The following is a 24,586-nucleotide window of genomic DNA, read 5'->3' on the forward strand; positions in this document are numbered from 1 at the left end:
GTTCAAAAATTGTTTATAGAGATAGTCAGGAAAGAAACAGTGAAGAATGAAGCCAGCGGAGTCAGGTCAGGAAAGAAAGTACAGATGTGCCAAGGGATGAGACCAGAGTGGCAAGGCCAAACCAGACAGGACAGAAACTTGCACAAATGATTCCAAGTTAGTTTCTTTCTCAAAATACTATTTTGCAATTGCAAGGTCAGAAACCCATTTGAGATAAATCACAACACACTGATTTCAACTTGTCAGTGACCTTATATTATGCATACGACTAAATCAGAACCAAGTAATACAGAGGAGAGGGGCATATGGCAATAAGTTCGTAGGCACCTGTGTTTTTTTTTTTTTGGTTTTTTTTTTTTTTTTTTTTTTTGTCTCTCTAATCCCCTAAGCAAACACAAGCCCTCTGGGAGATAGTGGAAGGTTAAATTGATTCAATTTCTCAGAGGCAACTTTTTCAAATAAAATAATTGTAAACGTGATTATGTAATTGATTTTAGCGTTTCCTTTCCAAGAAATGAACTACTTGATATTTCTTAATTAAAACACACAGGTTGGTTTGTTCTTATTTAAAATTAAGAAGAATAAAATGTGTGCATAATTTATAGAAACATGGCACATGGTTGCAGAGAGTCAAGAAGAGATAAAGAAGATGTCTCCTGATTTATATTTGCTAATGCTTGAGGTACTGAAGTATGTTGATTTGAGGTAATGTGTACTATTGCTACAGTGTACAAATATTTTTCATAGCCAAACCTCTTAGCAATTAAATTGTAGATTAGAATATGACACTCTTGTATAGTAAAAGATAACTTTTATCATAAAAAATAACTGCATATAAGAAAAAAACACAGTTTCTGAACGGATGGAGAGCATTTAACTGCATTTACATTTTCTTTCCTACTGTAATCTTTACCACTATAATTATCAGTACTTACAGCAAATGCAAATGTGATACAGACTAGATGTCAGGCAATGAAGCAAGTAATATGCACAATTTATGTATGTAATGGTTATTTTAAAATATTATTGTCACTTAAGTACATAAAATAGACACTGAGTTAAAGATCACACAAGACAGTAAGTAGAACAGAAAATTCAAACCTTCCTCTGTCTTCAACCTTAGTGTTCTTAAGTATAAAGATATCCCAACTCTGAAAAACTATGAAGAAAAGTTTTTGTCTCTATGTTATATATTCGAGAAAACATACAAATAAATAGTTTCTGTAGTCATTGTACAACAGTAATTGCAGGCAGGATGATATTCTTGAGGTCTACATGATTATATTCTTTTTAGATTTTACTAGGTTTTGGTTGTCTGTGGAAGGACCTTAAGATGGCTTTAGATTTACCCATGAATTTCTTGTAAAGGTTACAAGTTCACAGAATACCTACTGACAAATATATGATAAGTAATGTATTTTACAGCAGGAGTCAGGGGTGAAGGATAAGGTTATTATTAAATTATAACACAAATTTTGAGAAAGAGCAATGTGGCAAAGTAAACACGTAAAAGACAAATTTTGAGAAGGCATGAAATTCCTCTAATAACCATGATAATTAATGACAGCAGAATATTCTGAGAATATTCTATTTGTCTTAAGTGTCATATTCAAGCACAGACATATTGGGGGTGGGGGCATGTGTATGTGAGTGATAAAACAGACATTAATAGACTGGACATCTACAGCATATTCAATCCATAAACAAATTCTAATTTCACATGTTGGCATCATCCCCACACTCCCTGTTTTAGGTTAGATATCCAGCATTCACATAATAGTTCACAATTACCCATAACTCCAATGCCAGGAGATCCAACCATCTCTTCTGACCTCTGCAGGCACCAGAAATGTACTGAGTACACAGGCATACATACAGGCAAAGCATTTATATACACAAATTAGATAAATAAAAAAAACTTAAAACACAGTTGTATGTAATGTTTCAATATACAAATAGCAAACACACTTGGAAAGAGATCTTGAAATACTCTTGTACTCAAAACAAACAAACAGAAAAACTCAAGGAATAAAACTAAGGTAGTTACTATGGAAACCCTAAGATGAAAATTGTAAAACTCTTAAGACAGAGACTGGGTAAGACACTAGAAGATGGAAAGATTTCCTATGCTTATGGATTAGTAGAACTCATATAGTAAAAAAAGGAACATCCTACCAAAAGCACAACTTAAAGATTCAATGCAAACCCAAGTCAATCAAAATCCACCAACATTTTCACGTAAGTACTAAAAATAAGTCCTCAAGTTCATATAAAATCACACACACACACTCCAGATAACTAAGGATTCCTAAGTAAAAATAATAATGATTATTATATCAAATTTCAAGCTAAGTTTGAAAGTCATAGTAATAAAAACAGCATGGTACTGGCACAAAGAGAGACAAGCAGATCAGTGGAAGAAAATAAAAGACTCAAACATGAGTAATCATAATTACAGCTGTATGATAGATATTTGGCAAAGATGGCAAAAAACCTACAGTGGAGAAAAAGAGGACATATTCAAAGAACAGTGCTAGAAAAACTGAATGCCCACAACAACTTATAAGCAACACATTAATTAAAATGAAAGATCATGAACTTGAGAGGGATTGAATGAGTACACAGCAAGAGTCGCTGGAGAGGAGGTGCAGAAGTAATGAAAATACAATCCTCACATATGACATTTTCAAAACTAAATTTAAAAAGCAATAAATTTAGTGGGAAAAAAGTCTAATTTACTTTGTTTTATATTTTTATTTTATCACTTAAAAAATATCAATCCATATTCCTACTCCCTCCCTTCCTCCCACTCCTTCCCTTCCTCCCACTCCCTTCCCACTCCCTCCACAGACCCTCCCACCCCACTCCCTCCAATCCTAAAAGAGGGCAATGCACCTCACCCTGTAGAAAGTCCAAGGCCCTCCCTACTACATCTAGGTTGAGCAAGGTATACATCCAAAGAGAATAGGATCCCAAGAAGCCAGTACATGCAGCAGACACAAATACCAGTGTCACTATCAGAGGCCCCTCAGTCTGCCCCAACTGTCAACCCCCTTCAGAGGGACTTGTTTGTTCCTATGCTCATTCACTCCCAGTCCAGTTGAAGTTGGTGAGCTACCATTAGCTCAAGCAAACTGTCTCAGTGGATGAACCCCTCATGGTCTTGAATTCCTTGCTGACACTCTCACTCCCTCCACTTTTCAACTGGATCTTGGGAGCTCAGTCCAATGCTCAGATGTGGGTCATTGCCTCTGTTTCCATCTGTTGTTGGATGAAGGTTTTATGGTGATATTTAAGATAATCATCAGCCTGACTACAGGGCAAGGCCTGTTCAGACACCCTCTTCGCTATTGCTTAGGGTCTTAGCTGGGGTCATCCTTGTGGATGCCTGGGCATTTTTCTAGAGCCAGGTTTCTTGCTAACCCCATAATGGTTCACTTAATCAAGGTATCTCTTTCCTTCCTCTCATATCTGTCTGTCCTCCATCTCAACTATCCCATTCCTTCAAGTTCTCCTCACGTCCTCATTAATATCAATGGTCTCAATTCACCTATAAAAAGACACAGGCTAAGAGAATGGATATGAAAACAGGATCCAGCATTCTGCTATTTAAAAGAGACACACCTCAACCTCAAAGACAGACACTACCTCAGAGTAAAGGGTTGGGAAAAGGTTTTCCAATCAAATGGACCTAAGAAACAAGCAGGTGTGGCTATTCTACTATCTAACAAAATTTATTTCAAATTAAAATCAATCAGAAGAGATGGAGAAGGACACTTTATACTCATACGGGAACAATTCATCAAGATGAAGTCTCAATCCTGAATATCTATGCCTCTAATACAAGAGCATCCACATATGTAAAATAAACATTACTAAAACTTAAATGGCACATCAAACCTCACACACTAACATATTTCAGCACCCATCTCTCAACAATGAACAGGTTAAACAGACAGAAACTTAACAGAGAAATAAGAGAACTAACAGATATAATGAATCAAATGGACTTAATAGACATCTATAGAACATTCCACCCAAACAAGAAAGAATATACCTTCTTCTCACCACTTCATAGAACCTTCTCTAAAATTGATTACATTCTTGGTAACAAAGCAAACATCCACAGATACAAAAAAAGAATTGGAATAATCCACTGTGTCTTATCGGATCACCATGGAGTGAAGTTAGTAAAGAATTCAACAACAATACTACTCTCAGGAAGCCTACAAACTCAAGGAAACTAAACAGTCAACCACTGAAGCACTCCTAGGTCAAGAAAGAAATAAAGAAAGAAATTAAAACCTTCCTTGAATTCAATGAAAATGAAGACGCAACATATCCAAACCTATGGGACACTATGTTTTATTTTTTATATTTAAATTTCTTTAACTGTTTATGTCTATTCAATGCCTGAGAGAGAAAAACGGCACCACGGAAGTATATTTTTCCACGGCTTATGAGCTAATTAAGTCACATGTCACTGAAGCAGCATTGAGAAAGGCAACTATCATAGAATGAGATACTTGAAAGAGATATGGAAAATACAGCAAAACTTTTCTTTAATGAAACTTTAAAAAAATAAAACCAAACCTAACTCTCCCCATGTACAAAATCCAACTCAAAAGTTATCAAGCACTTGGTGCTGGAGAGCTGGCTTAGCAGGTGAGGGCACTGGTTGTTCTTCCAGAGAACTAAGCTTTAATGCCCCGTTGTTCACAACCATCTATAACACTAAATCCAGAGGATTCCATGCCTTTTTTTGGCCTTTGCAGGCACCAGACACACAAATACATTCAGTCAAAACACTCATATACATAAAATAAAACATAATAAAATAAGATTTTAAATGTTTCTAAGAACTTAAATGTTAAAACTATCAAGTGAAGAGAAGAAAACATAAAATGCTTCGAAATAGTGAAATGGACCATGATGATTTGAAGACCCTCGGAGGACAAAAAAGATATCACAGACAAAGAGGATTGCATCAGACTATGAAGTTTTAGTACAGTGACCATGGTGGGATGCTATGGGAGATACAGATGATAGCCGCTGCACACTACTGCATAACTGGAGGCTAAAGAACAAGAAGCCATTGTTGTTATCCCTCATTTACAGAAGAGAGCTGGGCAAAGAATAGGTTTAAATTAGGAAAACTTATTTCTAAAACATTTAAAGAACATAAAATCTGCTATAACATAGTATGGGTCTAACAGCATGAATCTAGAGCTTATAATGATGGAAATGAAATACTGTTAATTAACAGGAAGGGAGCATAAAGGCTAACTTTTAACATAGAAATGTAATGTAATTCATTATAACAAAATTCACACAGTGTGGTAGATCGAGTTTATTCTATGAAATAAGTGGGTCAATGGAATTTGAACATCATCATGTATTGGATTTTGATGCCAATAATAAGAATCATTTATGTAAAACAAAAGCAAAACCAAGAGAGAAAATCACCAGATTTCTTAACAATGCCAAAGCCAGGGATGAGCACAGGGAGGCAAAATCAAAAACTGAACAGCTTACATTAATTATTCTTACCCCCCCCTTTAGTGACCATTTATCAGTGAAAACGTTCACAGAAATAGAAGGAGTATAGCTGCCAAGTAAACAAACATCCTTAAGTGTAGCTGCCAAAGACAGAGAACAACATTTTAGTGACATCCACTCATAAAACAGCAACTCCCTTGATGCTCAAAGCTAGTCATGCTGTGTTTCAGGACACATGAGCAGAACTCTAGGGCTGACCTACACTGACCCTGAAGACATAGTAAAACTGGACATCTTGTATGCGCAAAGTCTAATGAATAAGATCAGGGAAAACAGAGCCTGGCAGACAAGCATCAGAAAGGAGAGGACTGCTGTCAACAACTGTGCCTCAGGCTACATCAGGGGAGGTTAGGAGCTCCTGAAGGCAATGCCTCTGAAGTTTGACTACCCACCAGGTATATAATAGTCACCGTGACCTTCAACTGTGAGCAATGGTCCCTTCATGTCTTCTATTTCCTTTTTCCTCAAGGCTGCTTAAATTACTTTGCTACTAACTGACTGGGAGAAAAAAAAAGATTTGAAAGCTTTTTCTCCATTCTTGCTAGTATTTTTCTTTTCTTTTTTTTTTTATTTTGTTTGCTTTTTTTTTTTTTTTTTTTTTTTTCAGAGAGTAGTGCCACAGCTTTGGCTTCTGTGAGTGTAGAACAAATAGCCCCACTCAGTATCTTTACCTTGTTTTCCTGTTTGGAATGCAAAACTGTTAGTGAAGAAAAGTAAAGAGAATAATAGGAGTTGTTTTGAAATCACCAGCAGTGAACACCAGAATTTAAATAAGTCTTAGTATTAGTCATATTGCCCTTTGAGTTAGGGAGGTTTCTTCACATGCTTATGCCTATGTGGACAGGATTCTGTGAGGCCAAAGAAGGTGACACCAAAGTCAAGTCTTTCCTTCTTGACTATACCCTAAATATCCAGAACACTGGGACCATTGACATCTGTCTGGATCAGTCTTGAGGAGTCTGGAAGATACAGAGTTGATGGACTGATTAGGTAACTCACACATATACTCAGGCTCTGAAGGAAGATCCCCGTGTTTACTAGGTTGGGCTGGTCCCAAGCCTGGGGTTCTCCATATAGTTAACTTCCTAGACAGAATGCTATGCTGTAATAAGTAAATAAATTCATATTTAAAATCTGCAATTTGAACATGGTTTTTCAAATATTGAGCAAACCACAGTTGGGAAAATAGGATAGAGCACCACTGATTCACCAGTTTTAAAAGGTTTGATTTCTGAACCCAATAGTTTCCTTCTGTGAGCACCCAATCATGATACTAAGCTGGAACTCACACGTTTGCAGATGAAATGCCTCCAGTTTGGGTTTGCTTCATCAGAAAAGTAGTGTGGGGATCTAACAGGTTCAGGAAGAGGTGAGGATAGCAATTGCAATTTTGTTTTATTAAAAACAACAACAGAAAACAATGGATCAAAACTGTAAAGACAAACAGAGGAAGTGTCAGATCAATAAGCATCTGAAAATTTTTATTTTCATTGAATTTTATGGTTACTGTATTAAGAAACCTCCTGGAGCGCCCTGCAGTGAGATGGCTTTGTAGTTGTTGATTTTTACCATATGCCCAGCTAGGCTCATTGCACAGAACACTTGAAAACTATGAACAGATTGTCTACAGCAGGTCACACAGGATGAAGGCATATCTATCTATCTTTAAGAAGAGTTTGGCTTGCTTCATTGAAGCAGTAGCTTGATCTAAAGTGAGGATGATTAGAGATTGGAAATATCAGGAATATTTGCAGCCAAGATGAAGACATATAGTGTTCTAAATGAGAAGCGTGGACTTTCCTCTGTAGCGTGATGATATAAACCAAATTCATGCTTTCTACTTAGTTCAAATATCATTATTATAGACCCGAAGTTGTTAGATATGCCTCAACCTCTTACACATTTGTGAACATCAGCTGACACCAGTGGTAGATAAATCAACTTTTATTTTGCTTTTTTGTGCTTACAGAAGGCTGATCAACATATTTATTCTTATCAATTCACACGCTTACCAAAAAGGCGCCACAAATTATGGTCCACATAATAAACATCATGGAAGAGATGGCTTTGAGTTAGATATTTCAGAAGCCATGGATGTTAATATTTAGAATAGTAATAGTGGGCACTGAGTGATTAACCAGGGAAAACAGGAGAGGAGTTGGGACTAGATATATTAGGCATATCATTTGGTTTTCTCCATACATACCACAATCATTAGTTAATTACTTTTTTAAAATTTGTTCCACATTCACATCTGTTTCATTCGTACTGCCAATGCAGTCATCCATTCCCTAAAGTTGAGTGATGGGTGATGCATGGAGAGTTATTAATTGTGTTCAGAACACCACTTCTTAGACTCATAGCTCTAGACTGGATTAAATGTCAATTCCTCAAAATGTCTGCCAACATCAAACCTTCGCACATAACCTTATTTTCATGAGAGTATTGGAAGACACAACCATACTAAATGAGATTGGATTGATAAATATGCTGTTAAACTTGTATGTCTGGTATCTCTAAAAGAAGAAAATCATTCTGACAGTGTCACAGAAAAGTTGGCAAGAAGGCCACATAGAGGTAGTGGCATTGGTCAGAGTAATGAGGCCTCAGTTAGGAAAATGCCCAATTTTCTATATCTATCATTCCTTCTAGATCAAGCTAAATAAGTTTACAAATTGCTAGCCTCTCTAAAAGGCCAGGAGGGTTTCTTTCCCAGAGAACTGGAAGAATGTGCTTCTGTACTTTTTGCCTTTAGACTTCTGGTCTGCAGAAGAGAGGCTATTTGCTAAATCTGCTCATTGGCACTTGTGAGTGTCATTACAGCCACCCCAGGGGACTGATGCAGACTCCTAACTGGTTCCTGCTTTCACATACCTCCATTCCAGCGTCTCTGTAAAACATGTTAGTAATGTAAAAATATAACTGGATCCTTGTTGTACAATAATTTTCCTCCCAGTTAAACCTGTTCATCATGTCAGAAAATTGTGTAAGACACCAGACATTAAAAGGGAGGTAAGATAACATGTGTTCTAATGGGAGGTGAAATTTTCCAAACTGAAGGAAAGCTTGTTAAACTCAGGAAGAAAACAACTCAATGGTCTCAGGAAGTACCTAAAACCTAAGAGCAGATTCATTAGTCCATTCTCTCCCCTAGTATATATAAGGTTAAGGAGCATTGAAAAACACTCTCAGATAAGTTGCTGGAAAGAAACAGAGAACATCCAAAATACCTGGAAGGACCTTAGATTGACTGAGCAATCTGAAAGGGACATTCTCCAGTCTGCTAAGCTGCCTGAATTTGGGCAATGCATTAAAGAGTTTCACATTTTCTGAGCTGTCACCCATTCTAGGTTGGATTTTTTGGTGATGCAATTATTCTTAAGCCATTTCTACTCCTGTAAGTTACCCATCACTTATATTCTTATAAATAATCCAAATAAAACTCATTTGCTCACCAAATTGGACATTGGTAGTATCTGTCATTGGATACCTATCTGGAGTCAGTAAAAGTTTATTCATGTCTCCCCAAGATGGTATCACACAAGAATACTCTCTGTCTTCTGATAAAATAAGCTAAATACCAACTGACTAGCCACTACCAAATAGTCAGTTCTGAAAATATATACATACAAGTATATCATACAGACTGATTAGGAATGCACACACATGTATGTAACAATAATAATGAAAATAGAAGACATGAATAAACAAACAACAATATGGGTTATGTGGGAAGACTGGAGGGAGGAAAGGAAAGGGGAAAAACATAGTATAATCTCAAAAAATTAAAGAAATAATTACAAGAAAAAACAAAGATAGATAAATGAGGAAACAATCAAATAAATAGTTAGCTGGTTAAATAGTTAACAACTTGAGATTCCAACGAATGACACTGGTCACATGTGACAAACTAGTGCTTGAGAAGTGGCTAATTAAAACTGGAATATCTGTCAAGTGTACTGTATCTCAAAGAACCTGTACGAAAAATACAATGGAACATGACTAATTTTATTACTTAAAATCATGTTACCTTGGAAAACATTAAGCTATATAAAATGTATTTAAAATATTACTAAAATTGTCACTTGTAGTTCATTTTATATCTACTGTACAATCTAGCCTGGAAAATAAAAATTATGCCTCTTCATTGCCTTACTTATTCTTTCTTACACACCAGTCTTCCACAAGAAAACTGGAATTGTATTATACTAAAGCATCTTCTGCTAGATTGGATCAGCAACATTATGAATTGAGTAACTCCACGGTCACAGGAAAACCCTTCTTTAAAGATAGGATCCAGTCTATAAGTACTTGTTAATCTTTTTTATACATTTTCTCATTTTGTTGTTAATATTTTCTCTTAGTCTTTTTGTCTGTAATCAACCTGACTTGTGCCTAAGTGCGTTAATCCCTCACAGGAAGAGTCATAATTTTTAAAGTCATATAGTCTCCAAACTGTCTTTAAAAATCTAGGCACATTTTCAATCTTCAATATTGTTTTGAATAAAGAGCCAGGAATTGAGTGAAGACAGGTGAGGTTTGAGAAGGATTGGAGATCAAGTCGTGAATTTGACATCTTAGATGTGTTTCCGATCTTGACATTAATGCTGTTAAAGTGAGAAGCTCTTTGAAATGTCTGGTATTTGCATGGTTCATAAATTTAAGGAGGGACAGATTAGAAATAGAAAATGACTTCAGTGGTTGTTTCAGTAATAACAGGTTGTATAAATGCCTTAAATAAAATAAAGAGAGTGGGACAGTAGCGGCACAATGGTATTAGAGAATAGGCATGAATCACACTTGTCCCTTCGGAATTACTGAGGCAATTATGATGCATTTATCTTACTGTAGAGATTAAGATTTATATTATTCACAGCTCATATGCTCCAGCTTCACTTTTTGTTGAATCTTCCAAGAAACTAATAAAGTAAATGAAACTGGTGGTGGGAATTAGAGAAGAATGGTAAATGTGTTTTTAGGCAATAGGGCCAGAAGAATTTCTGGAAACTTCAAGACCTAAACCTTGTCCTATTATTGGCATCTTGATCTGAACATACATTTCTATTTGTCAGAAATATTATCCAGTTCTATAGACCTTTAACTATGTAAGGTAACTTCTGTAAGAAATGTTCATGAGCACTTATCAACCCCCCATTTATTTTTATCTATAAACCTGTAGTTAAATTGGGATAAAGAAATTTGCTTTCCTTCCTATTGGCATGATCTTTCTGCAAGATGAATCTCAATATTCAGGGCACTAGTTTATAGTGCCTTGCTCGGGGAGAGTTCTGCGGTTTTCCTTTGTATCAGTAACTCTCGAGGATCAGTACAGGTGAGAAAAGGAAGTGCTGGATGCTAAGATGGTTGAGCTCTAGTCTATGTATGCAGAGTGTATAAGGTTTTAGTTTACTTTCTCTGGTCTTTTATTTTGTATTTAGCTCTAAATCCATGGGGTACAGAACGACATTGTTTCCCTTGATATGCACCCAGACAATGAATGGATCTGGAAGAACGAAATATGAATGCAGTCACTGGGAGCACCCAGGAGAGCTAGGATAATTCAAACAACAGTTCATAATTCTACAGTTCAACCTTGAAAAACGTACGAAACCACGAACCACTACAGAGACCTTCCTGTACTGACAGTGCAAAAGGATGGCAGAGTCCTCAAGCTTTTTCTTGCTTGATACTTCTACTGAGAAGATCAGAATGTAACACTATACCATATTTGTCAATAAGACTACTGTTTTGAAGAAGATTCATTTGAAGGATAGTGAGCATTTTATAGTGTGGTGTTGATTCAATGCCAATGCATATAAATTAAGTATAATAAATCGTGAAGGACCACAAAATACGCCATTCATTACCAGAGATATGCTAATGACAACATTCTGCAAAGATGAGTATAAGGGAGACAAGATCACTGAAGCTTGCTGAGTCAGCACAGCCTTTCACTTGACAATCAGCAACAAACAAGTGGGTGTCACGAATAAAACTCAGTAGACAAACAATACACACTGATCCAACTGCCCTGGAAAACCCAAGAGGTCTAAAGTTAGATCATGAAGTACCCTTTTTTTCCCCTTCAATATACTCGTAAGAAAATTTTGAGATGCAAACTTGAGTATATCCATATATGAATTAATTATATGAAGATCAATCTTAATATAGTAGAGAATCTAAGAAGATTACATATTACCAAGAGAGGAATTACTGATTTTGAGCACTTGCTTATTATTCTTTTAAACATAAATGTTAAGGAGTGATATTTAAAGTTATATAACTAATTATAAAATTTTAGTGAGAGTCAATATCTTGATAATTCTTCTACCATTAATGATAGTACATTTAGTTATGCAAAAAATAATGGCTTCTTGGTTGCTTTGTGAAAATAAAAATACAATAAAATTTTTATATTTTTACTATTTATTGTAATGTTGTTTTACTTTTTTTTAGGAAGATGCTTCTCTAGTGTGAAAGTTATTTTCCAAAAAATTCTTTGTAAGTGGAAAATATTCAAGTAAAATAATTTTAATATACCTAACCTACTATGCAACATTGCTTAACAAAACAACATACTGGAGGGCATGCATCACTTACACTGGTGGCCATGTGGCTGACTGCAAGGAGTAACATTGCCTTAGCTGAGCAAGCATCACAAGGCTATTGGTCTATATGTCACCAGTCAGGAAAAGGATGAACTTTTGGTAGTTTTAATAGAGATAGTAATATAAATATGTTGGGGTGCATGAAAAAAATATTCCAGGGTGAAAGTGAGTAAAAGTTAAGGTCATATCCAAGTTCACTAGAGGCACAACTGAGTCCTGGTTCTCAAGAGGACAGAGGGAAAGGGGGGAACAAATACATCAAAGAGAAGCAGTGATGATCTGATCTGAGTATCTGTTTCGGGCTACCTTGTTTTTGGTTTGATGAGCTGCCTCAGCTGACTTTGAAAAAATTACAATTTTAAATAAGGGAGATCATTGCCTTTCAAACTCAAAACTTCAAATTCAGCAATTTATAAAATTGATTTCTAAAAGAACTAAAAGCAGGGCAATCACTGGTAACTATCTTCACTTTTGTTAAGCATTTTATAGTGTGGTGTTGATTCAATTCAAATGCATATAAAATAAGTATAATAAATCGTGAAGGACCACAAAATACTCCATTCATTATCAGAGATATGCTAATGACAACATTCTCCTTAAGAAATGGCTTTACTTTTAAATTAAAAATACTATTAGGAATTATGATATGTAAAATGAGTTTTTGAATATAAAAGTCATGTTATCACATTCAAGTTGTGTCAAAATCTGATCGCTGTCCAGTTCTGTTACATTATTCTGTAGCCATCTTTCTTTCCTAAAACTTGAAATGTCTTTCAATTGTCATTAATATTTGTGTGATTACTTTGAAACTGGAAAGTACATATGTAAATGTATTGGTTGTAAATTAGATGCCCTCTATATATCCATGCTCTAATTCCTCATAGAACACTTGCCATTTGAAATATAAAATAAAATTCTATTGTTTAATAATTTTGTAAGCAAATAGAAATAGGTTTAGTTGAAGATATTTGATATTTTAAATTCACTCTCCTATCCTTGCAAGTGAATTTGCAATGGATTATAATACTATATTTTTCTGATATTACAGTATTTGACTTTTGAAGATAGTCAAACCATGTGGAACATTTTAATGCATATTTTTATCTTCAGAAATATTTTTTATGGTAAACTGTCAGAATAAAGATAACCAAATAGGGCATCAGAGAGTTGGCTAAACTGTTAGCTAGTGCCATTGCTTTGGCAGAGAACCCTTATTAGTTCACAGAACCCAGGTCAGGAGATTCACAACCACCTGTGTCTCCAGGACCACTCCTCCTCTTACATATCTTTTAAAAAAATGTTAAAAAAGAAATAACCAAATAGTCTCATAACATCTTTATTGTGCATCCTACATATCACTAAATTGTTCAGCAGGACATTAGCAAACAAAAATATCAGTAGAAATGAAGAACACACAGTTTTCCACCAATGATTTTAGCATTAATTTTTAATTTATAAACATCACTGGAAGGATTAAATTTAATATGTTATTTCAAGGTCACAAGCTCCCTATTAATAAGGGAAAATATATACTTCTAAATTCTGTACACTAACATTACTTCCCTGATTTGTCTATTGACTATTTCCATTCACAATTAGTAATTAAAATACTCATGGGCTGGAGGGATAGTTCCGTGGTTAATAGCATGCACTGATCTTGAAGAGGACCTGAGTTCAATTCCCAGCAGCCATGTATGAGTTCTATGGTTGACAGAGCTCAAAAAATGAAATTTATTTCCAATATGAAAATATAATCTGTGATTCAACAAGACAAAAACTTTAGAGATAATCATATTTGCTGTTTATATACTTGTTTTAATAAAAGCTACAAAAGTTCTTATGACTAATAATGGTTATGAATTTGACACATCTGTGGAAAAGGAATGACATTTTAATAAATGGCTCCAGCCTTGTCGTGGAGGTGCACCCATTTAATCCCAGCAGTTGGGAGGCAGAGACTGGTGGATCTCTATGAGTTTGAGGTCAGCCTGGTCTACAAAGCTAGTTCCAGGACAGGCTCCAAAGTTACACAGAGAAACCTTGTCTCAAAAAAAAAAAAAAAAAAATAGAGACAAGAAATGGCTACAGCGAACTGGTCTACGAGACATTTTCTTGACTATTAATTGATGTAGGAGGGTTCAGACCACTAGAGTGTTTCCATCCCAAGCAAGTGGGCTTGGGCTATATAAGAAAAGGCAGTCAGAAGTCAGTCTGGGAGCAAGCCAGTAAGCAGCATTCCTCTTTCTCCTCCATGTTTTCTACTACATTTCCTGCCTTTAGTCCCTAGCTTGACTGCTTTCAGAGATTAGTGTGACCTGGAAGTAAAAGTCAAATAAATCCCCTTTCCCATTTTTGTTTGTTTGTTTGTTTTATGGTGTTCATTACAGCAACAGAAAACAAATTTGAACACCGTCCAACTTTTTAGACAAAAGTTTATCCTTTCTGCCAAGTTGCAGAACATTTCACTATCATTGAGCATCCGTGATCTCAGTGTAATCTCAACAGAATCTCCTAACAGTCTCCCTACTTTGAGGTTTTCTAACAGTGAAAGGTTCCCAATCCCGTCCACATGAAGACCTCCCCGTATCCCTGGTTGCTTAACTTTCTTCACTCTCTACCAATCTATCATGTGCTCTAGCACTTCTACTGAAATAATGTCCACACTTCCTGCCTCCTCTCTACCTCTGCTGCTATCTTACAGTTTTCCCTGAGGTCACCGGAATAAGTTTCTGAGAGTTCTCCTCCTCCAGCTCATCTTGCCAACTGTGTGCTTCACAGGAAAACAAATTTCATCTGCCCCCAAATAAGTAAGGATGTGCTTGACTAGCCCCATATAAATTCTAGGCAGTGCCTCCACACTATACAGGACAATGTTTGGGATCTGGTGTCAGACTACATATAAGATATGTCTCTTCCTTGGTCACCCACAAATACTACTTTCTCTTCAAAGAAAATACTGAGATTTCCAGGCATCTTAAAAGAAATAGACATGCCTGTTGTCTCTCAAGCTTAAATAATACTCTTTTAGTCTTCTTCATATAATTAAAGATCATGATTCTTCTGATTCAAAATTTCCATTACTTTATGAATGTGATTTAACACTCTATAAAGAGGAACAAGTTTGACTCTCACAACTAGAATGGAAGTGTTTTTTCCACTTAAAATTTTGTTACTTTATCTATTTTTTTGATTGTGTAGTGAAAGGAGTTAGGGGATTAGGCATGCATACCATAGAACGTATGTGAAGGTTAGAAAAAAATCATCATGAGTCATTCTCTTTTTTCTACAATAGATTTTAGGAATCAAACTTGGGTCAATAGGCTTGGTGTTAGGTGCCTCTACTTGATAAGCCACCTCACCAACTCCATGGATTTTTTTTTTTTGTCTTCTTAAAAAAGATACAGTAAAAGAAAACCTTGTGGCAGATATTTAATTTTAGAGAGAATATCTAGTTCAGGTTTAGTCTAATTTTATTAATTTCATGTACAATAGTGTAAAGGTTATCATGATAATGATTTTATTCTAAATGTTGATTGAGAATTACTACAATGATGATGATAAATGCCTACCAAGAGACAGTTTCAAATTTGCCTGTATTAATTACCTAACAAGTTTTCTTCAAAATCATAATTTTCAGATACTTATATTGCTTAAAAATAGCATCTATTAATTTTCATCATGAAATATTATATTTTATGTGTTATCCACAAGCGGATGCAACTAAAATATTTTAAGGAGTTAATAATTTTATAGCCTAGCTAGTTGGTTACTTTATGCTAAAGCTGAGTCAACATACCATAGTGAGTGCTTATGCTAGAGTAATAATTACTGAACTCGTGGTCAGATAAAAAAATGAAGAAATTGGAAGTACAGAATCCTTTTTAAGAGCATTCCCATAAGGACATTTTACTAGGCCTTACCTTTCAAAGATTATACTATATTCCAAGAATACCATCCTGAAAAGCAAATCTTTAGCCTATTTTTATTTATTTATTTATTTATTTATTTATTTATTTATTTATTTATGATTTCTGCCTCCTCCCTGCCACCGCCTCCCATTTCCCTCCTCCTCCCCCAATCAAGTCCCCCTCCCTCATCAGCCCTAAGAGCAGTCAGGGTTCCCTGCCCTGTGGGAAGTCCCAGGACCTCCCACCTCCTTCCAGGTCTAGTAAGGTGAACATCCAAACTGCCTAGGCTCCCTCAAAGCCAGTATGTGCAGTAGGATCAAAACCCAGTGTCATTGTTCTTGACTTCTTGAACACACTGAACCTGATAGAAGAGAAAGTGGGAAGTACTCTACAATACATGGGCACAGGAGACCACTTCCTACGTATAACCCCAGCAGCACAGACATTAAGGGCAACATTGAATAAATGGGACCTCCTGAAACTGAGAAGCTTCTGTAAAGCAAAGGACACTGTCACTAAGACAAAAAGGCAACCTACTGACTAGGAGAAGATCTTCAACAAACCCGCAACTGACAAAGGTCTGATCTCCAAAATATATAAAGAACTCACGAAACTAGACTGTAAAAAACTAATCAACCCAATTATAAAATGGGGCACTGAGCTGAACAGAGAATTCTCAACAGAAGAAGTTCAAATGGCCAAAAGACACTTAAGGTCATGCTCAACTTCCTTAGCAATCAGGGAAATGCAAATCAAGACAACATTAAGATACCATCTTACACCTGTCAGAATGGCTAAAATAAAAAACACCAATGATAACCTTTGCTGGAGAGGTTGTGGAATAAGGGGAACACTCATCCATTGCTAGTGGGAATGCAAACTTGTGCAACCACTTTGGAAAGCAGTGTGGCAGTTTCTCAGGAAATTTGGGATCAACCTACCCCTGGACCCAGCAATACCACTCTTGGGAATATACCCAAGAGATGCCCTATCATACAACAAAAGTATATGCTCAACTATGTTCATAGCAGCATTGTTTGTAATAACCATAACCTGGAAACAACCTAGATGCCCTTTAGCCTATTTTAGATCCTAACTACGGAAGATGTTCTTATTTTCCAGCATTGATTTTGTTATTTTCCTCATGAATCCTACTATAATTATAAAATTAATTGTTTGTACATCTCAGACTCATCCATCACTCTTGTAATGCTGTTGTGCTGATAAAATGTTTCTTTCATGCTTCTTTGGTGCTTCTTTTCTTTTTTAAAATTTATTTAATTTAGAAGGTTTTTTTGTTTTTCATTTTACATACCAACCCCGTTTCTCCATTCCTGCCCTCCTCCTGTTTTACCCTACCTTCCTTCCCCAACCCTCCATCTACCCCTCAGAAAGGGTAACACATGCCATGGGGAGTCAACAAAATCTGGCATATCAAGTTGAGGCAGGACCAAGTCTTTCCCCTCTGTATCAGGGATGAACAAAGTATCCTTCCATAAAGAATGGGCTCTAAAAAGCCAGTTCATGAATAAATGTTGTTTCCACTGCCAGGGGCCCCAGAGACTGCACAAGCCACAGAACTGTCGCCCACATTCAGAGGGCTTAGTTAACCATATTAGTTCAGAGTCAGTGAGCTCCTGCTAGTTCCTGTCAGCTGTCTCTGTGGGTTTCCCCATCATGATCTTGACCCCTCCTCATATAAGCCCTCCTCCCTTTCTTTGACTGGACTCGGTCCAGTGTTTAGCTATGGATCTCTGCATGTTTTTCCATCAGTTGCTGGATGAAGGTTCTATGATGACAATTAAGTAGTCCTCAACCTGATTTCAGGACAAGGCTAGTTTAAACACCCTCTCTACCATTGCTAGGATTCTTAGTTGGGGGCACCCTTGTGGATTCCTGGGAGATTCCAAAGCACCAGTCATGTCTCAAACCCTCCAAATATATGAGCAAACAAGACCTGAGGAAGAGTGGGTTTGTCAACATTCCATCGTGGACAAGTAGGGGTTTAGGAGGCCATATTCCTTCCTGAGGATCTATAGGCAGCTGTCTCTTGCTAAGCGGGGGAGGAGGACCCCAAGGTAACATCTCTTATTGGTGACTGGTAGAAATTTTCTTCATTGGTGCAGTCATTGGTAAGTTGATCACACTCCTTTAAATAACCCCTCACTCATGATACTGTAAGTAGTTCTAATTAAGTAATTCTGTAAGTAATTAAACTGGGTCACTAAAATAAGATATGATATCAAAATAGGAGGAAAACTAGTTATGAAGTGGAAGAGGACACATGGGAGTGAGAGGCAGACCAGTTAGTGCAATATGGACAAAATATGATTGAAATTCATTACATATGTATAATATACCATAATGAATCCAATAGTCTGTATAATTAATATATTCTAATAAATTTTTTAAAAACAGTCAATCAAAAAATAATTTTATAGAATAAAGTCATAAGCAAATAGAATATAATGTTACTTGTTTTTAAATACTCCTACATTACAGAAGCTTCTCAGCTTTAGGAAGTCCCATTTATTCAATGTTGCCATTATTGTCTGTACTGCTGGGAAAAGGCAACCTACTGATTGGGAGAAGATCTTCACCAACCCCGCATCAGACAAAGGTCTGATCTCCAAAATACATAAAGAACTCAAGAAAATAGACCTTAAAATTCTAACTAACCCAATTAAAAAATGGGGCACTGAACTGAACAGAGAATTCTCAACAGAAGTTCAAATGGCCAAAAGACACTTAAGGTCTTGCTCAACCTCTTTAGCGATTAAGGAAATGCAAATCAAAACAACTTTAAGATACCACCTTACACCTGTCAGATGGCTAAAATCAAAAACACCAATGATAGCCTTTGCTGGAGAGGTTGTGGAGTAAGGGGAACACTCATCAATTGCTGGTGGAAATGCAAACTTGTGCAACCACTTTGGAAATCAGTGTGGCGGTTTCTCAGGAAACTCAGGATCAACCTACCCCAGGATCCAGCAATACCACTCTTTGGAATATACCCAAGAGACACCCAATCATACTACAAAAGCATTTGTTCAATTATGTTCATAGAAGCGTTATTTGTAATAGCCAGAACTTGGAAACAACCTAGATACCCCTCAATGGAAGAATGAATAAAAGAAGTGTGGAATATATACGCATTAGGAGTACTACTCAGCTATAAAAAACAATGACATCTGGAATTTTGCATGCAAATTGATGGAAATAGAAAACACTTTACTGAGTCAGATAACCCAGTCCCAAAAAGATGAATATGGCATGTACTCACTCATAAGTGGATTCTAGCCATAAAGGACATTGAGCCTATAATTCGTGATCCTAGAGAAGCTAAATAAAAAGGTGAACCCAAAGAAAAATAATATCCTCCTGGATATTGGAAGTAGACAAGATTGCCAGGTTAAAGTTGGGAGCATGGGGGTGGGGATGGAGTGGGGGTAAGGGGAGATGGGGAGAGGAAAAGGAGAAGGGGAGGATGGGGAGAGCTTGGGGGAATGGGATGGTTGGGATGGAGGAAGGGTGGATATGGGTGCAGGGAAGTAGATATCTTAATTAAGGGAGCCATTTTAGGGTTGGCAAGAAACTTGACTCTAGAGGGGTTCCCAGGTGTCCAAGAAGATTTCCCCAGCTTGTTTCTTGGGCAGCTGAGGAGAGGGCGCCTGAACTGGCCTTATCCTATAGCCACACTGATGAGTATCTTGCATATCACCATAGAACCCTCATCTGGCGATGGATGGAGATAGAGACAGAGACCCACATTGGAGCTCTGGACTTAGCTCCCGAGATCAAAATGAGAAGCAGAAGGAGGGAGAACATGAACAAGTAAGTCAGGAATGTGAGGGGTGTGCCCACCCACTGAGACGGTGTGGCTGATCTAATGGGAGCTCACCAAGGCCAGCTGGACTGTGACTGATGGAGCGTGTGATCAAACCGGACTCTTTGAACGTGGCTGAAAATGGGGGCTGACTGAGAAGCCAAGGACAATGGCACTGGGTTTTGATCCTTCTGTACACACTGGCTTTGTGGGAGCCTAGCCAGTCTGGATGCTCACCTTCCTAGACCTGGATGGAGGGGGGAGGACCTTGTACTTTCCACAGGGCAGGGAACCCTGACTGCTCTTTGGACTGAAGAGGGAGGGGGAGGGGAAGGGGAGGAAAATGGGAGGAGGGGAGGAGGTGGAAATTTTTAATAAAAAAATACTCCTGTAATATTATAGGTTTGCTCCATTCTTTAAATGAACCTAGTGAGAATTGACAAAGAAAGGGACTGGACACTCAACTATATATGACATACAGAAGCCTTGAGCTTTCTACTCTATCACCATTAATCTAAATTCAGTAGTCTGTTACTTTGAGTTTAATTTCAAAGCTGTCAGAGCATGATTTTAATCAAACCACACACAAATTGAATTGAACTTGCCATTGAATCTTAAGCACTACCAAGCCTAATTACTCATCTGATAAAAGTAGTGCTCAATATCCACCACAAGGAGAACATTTAGGAGCTGATGGATAGAATTAGCTAGTATAAGCAGTTGTATGCATGGGAGGCAGTACAGCCACTGCTTGACAATGCAGGGGGTAAAGAAAGGAAAGAAGAAACTGTGAGAAACCAAGAGAAAAAGAATGACGGAACATGCAAAAAAACACAGACCAAAAAAGAAAGAAGGGTGAGAAAGAAAAGATAAAGGAAGGGAGCACAGGAATATGAAGTTAAACAGAGCATGCATTGAACACGTAAAATGCAATGTAGACTGGAGAATCAACAACAACAACAACATGACTTACCACCTGGTGTTATGTGTGTTTCTGCTGTAATTTTAAGGCAATACACTCTTATTCACGCTTTCCTGTAAGTATGTGTATTATGGTAAAAAACTTACCAGTCTATGTTTACTGTATTACCTTGACTGAAAAATCGACCTATCTGTGTGACTCACTGTCAGATCATGTATTCAGAATGCACAAGGACTGGGTTTAATTCTCAGAAAAAATTAGCAACACAAAATATAAGTTTGTTTAATCCATTAAAAGTGTGGTACTTATTAGGACATAATATAAGCAATGTGAAATAAAATACTCTTTGTATAAGCAAAAGGAAACATGAAGGTGATTTCAAAGGTCTTATTATAGGTTATCTATTTTTAAAATATCTTAATTATGTTAATACTGCATGTAAATATAAATTTTCAAAAAAGGTATTTTAGCTAGATGTTTGAAATTTAACACTTAATAATATGTCCTTTCAAAGAAATATTTATAAGGCCAGTTTTTTTAACATATACTTTCATTGTAAAGGGTAATTTTTACACTGCACACTTTACAAAAATTGTCTACTCTGTAATATTTCCTCTATGTATAGAAAAAAATACATAGAGAATCATAACAGAAAACATAATGAAAATGGTGTCAAAAAGAAATCATTATTATTAACCACTAGATAGTAATTTTTATAATGATTGAACATAAAAATCTGATACAAATATATCACCTAAGAATACAGCTGCTTGAAAAGGTTAGCAATTTGCATAGGCTACTGGTAATGTCCTCTAAATAATGGTCATGAAGGTACTGTAGGGTAAGAAATATAGAAGCCAAAAATAAATAAATAAACAAACAAACCTACCCTGGCTTATTTAAAATGTGTGAGCAACTCAGAGCCAAGGTTTGAGACAGGGAATGGGTATAGGAAGCATTAAGAAGACACTTAAGATTCTTCCTAAGCTCTCCTATCTCATTGACTTCGTTCTATCATAGTGCACACTACTGCCTCAAAAACTGTTGTACAGCTATCTGGGCAAACGTTTGGCTGACTGAGGCTAAAGAAGATGTAAGCAGACATGATTTGTATGTTTCTTCCTGTGTGTCTGATTTAATCCACAATATTTTTTTATTACAGGTGTATAAACTGCTTCTTTCTGTATTTCACCAGAAAAACAACAATGGGCATAATCTAAACAAAAGTAATAACCTGCCCAATTATTCCAAAGTTAAGTGGGTAGATATCTACAGTGAATTGCAACAAGATCCAGGCCCAAAGCCCAGGTCGCCCCCAAGAACAATAAGCAATTTTAACCCCTGAGCCATATCTCAGATATATCTCAGACCTAGAACAAAATATTTATTTTAGCTTTTCATTAAAATATAATTACACTATTTTTCCGTTCTTCTTTCCTCCACTCAATTCTTTTCTTGTACTAGCCTTGTTACCTCTTGAAATCATGGCTTCCTTTTCTTATTGTTATTGTTTTACAAACACACATACATGGTTGAATATGTTAATATGACTTGCTCGGTGTGTGTAGCATTACTTGTATGTACATGATTTTAGAGCTGACCACTTGGCAAAGAAGAAAAGAATTTAGAAGAGATATAGGAAATAAGATTACAATTTTACTGTTGGTGAGGACAGCCCAATCACACAATTATGCTTTCTCTGCCTAATCACAAAAGAAATTCTGCATTTTCATTTATTTCCCAACTTTGCATTTTGTGAGGCCACTTACTAACAGCTTTTAGCATGGTTTCATTTAAAATATAGCTAGTTCATTTAATATAAAAAGAGGATATACAAGTCTATTTCACTTTGCTGACTGATTCAGATCATGATTGGGTTGCAGCGAATGTATAAAGACAAAGCAGGTACTGTAGCAAGTGTCTGGATATTACTGTGTCACTGCTCTCTGGCACACAGCCACCCTATTGGCCTCCACCTAGAATCAGAGTTTTCAAGGATATGTCCAAAATGATATAGCCAAATAATGGGACTTGAGAATAAAGTTTGAAGTTATTGATTGGTGAAAGAACATACCATCAAAATAACTAAGAATATACTCATAACCTTACACTTTCTTTTTCTCATCAGACAGATAAAAGCACACTTGTAGGCTGGAATCAAAGGAAATGGCTGTGACACTGAGAAAATAAATGTCAGGTGTGGTGGCTGAGCTCATTTTTCTTCTTATTAAACTTGCCAGTTGAGAGAGAAAATAGAAGTTTGATATATAGTAATAGACTAGAGTCTTTCTTTAGCAATATTTTAGCTAAAAGAATTTATACCACTCATCACATCTACTTATATTGATAGATAACAAAGAATGTTGCACTTTGTTAAGCTGGTATATAACTTTTAAAGTTATATATATGAAGTATTTTTAATATTATAAATGTAGTAATTAGCTTTTAAATTTAATTTAAAAAGTAAATAAAGGGAGGGACAGTAAGATAGCTCAATGGGCAAAGGTGCTTGCTGCACAATTCTGATGATTAGAGTTAGATGTTGTCCTTCAACCTCCATATGCATAATGCCGATTGTGCCCATACTCACCATGCACACACAACATATACAGATACAATAACAAAAATATGAAGTAAATACAAACCTAAAGAGAATCATTCTTAATTATTTGACATTGCAATCATATACATAATTTTATTAGTCATTTATTAATGTTGAATTTTAGTGAAGATGAAAATTTCCATGGAATTATTTTATTATGAAGTGGCCTTGGGAAAACTGGAGAGGGAGAAGGGAATGCAAGGAAGGGAAGAAGCCCTGGTGCAGTGACATCTTCAGTACTTTAGAGAGTAACCTTGGCTCCACCTTACGGGAAAGTATTAGAGGAAAAAGTGTTAGCACTCATCTGTGTCTGCCTGGAGAAGGGAGCTGGCTTTTGGGTCATCTCTGCACTATTCAGGAAGGTAGGCTGTAGGCATTCACTGATGGCAGTGAACATAGACTGCAGCTCCCAAATCTGGAACAAACCCACGTGCATCCCAGAATGGGATGTGACAGTCAATGTCCATCCTAGTGCAGCAGTCATAAGAATACATATTTACTATGCATGCAGGCTGAGCACTAAGGGAACATGGTGCAGTAGTGGCTGCATCTCTACAATTTCCCTGGAAAAGGCTTCAAAGTTTGACAGGAGAGAGGACCATTTCCTCAGGAAGTGGCAAGTAAAAGATCCATGTGCCTGTTCACTTATAGGGACAGTGCTCCATGTTAAAAAAAAAAATAATAACTTTGTTCTCATTATGATCTCTATTATATTCATTTAGCATTTCATAATATTTCTTCATATGTATTGAAAAGCAGCTTGCATATAGTTAAGTGCAAAATAATTAAATATTATCTAATAATAAGATATTAGAACTTTAGCATACTGTTTACTAAATGGTAAGATTGGAATAAAATTGCTTTTTATTTTTTAATCATGACTTTTAGTTTTTAACATCACCAATATGTTTAAATTATTTATAATCTCTTTTATCCTACGTATTGAGATTTCTTACAATGGTCATTGCCTACAATGATAACCCACAGTTTCATCCATTTGGTGTTAATGACTAGGTATTTTCAAAGCAAAATAATACTGCACTGTATCTATATGTTATTTTCTTTATCTATTCATCCTCCTGTTAATTCATAGTTGTTTCTAGATCTTGACTCACTTGTATAAAGGATGCAAAATTAATTTAAAAAATAAAATGTTCATGG

General features: G+C 36.3%; 1 protein-coding gene across 3 annotated transcripts in view; it reads right to left on the reverse strand.

The window, feature by feature from the left end:
* The window catches only part of Ccser1 (coiled-coil serine rich protein 1), a 1,171,018-nt gene that overhangs the window by 539,432 nt on the left and 607,000 nt on the right, over positions 1 to 24,586 (reverse strand). The window lies entirely within an intron of this gene.

Source organism: Chionomys nivalis, chromosome 1, assembly GCF_950005125.1.
Source record: "Chionomys nivalis chromosome 1, mChiNiv1.1, whole genome shotgun sequence".
Taxonomy (NCBI): Eukaryota; Metazoa; Chordata; class Mammalia; order Rodentia; family Cricetidae; genus Chionomys; species Chionomys nivalis.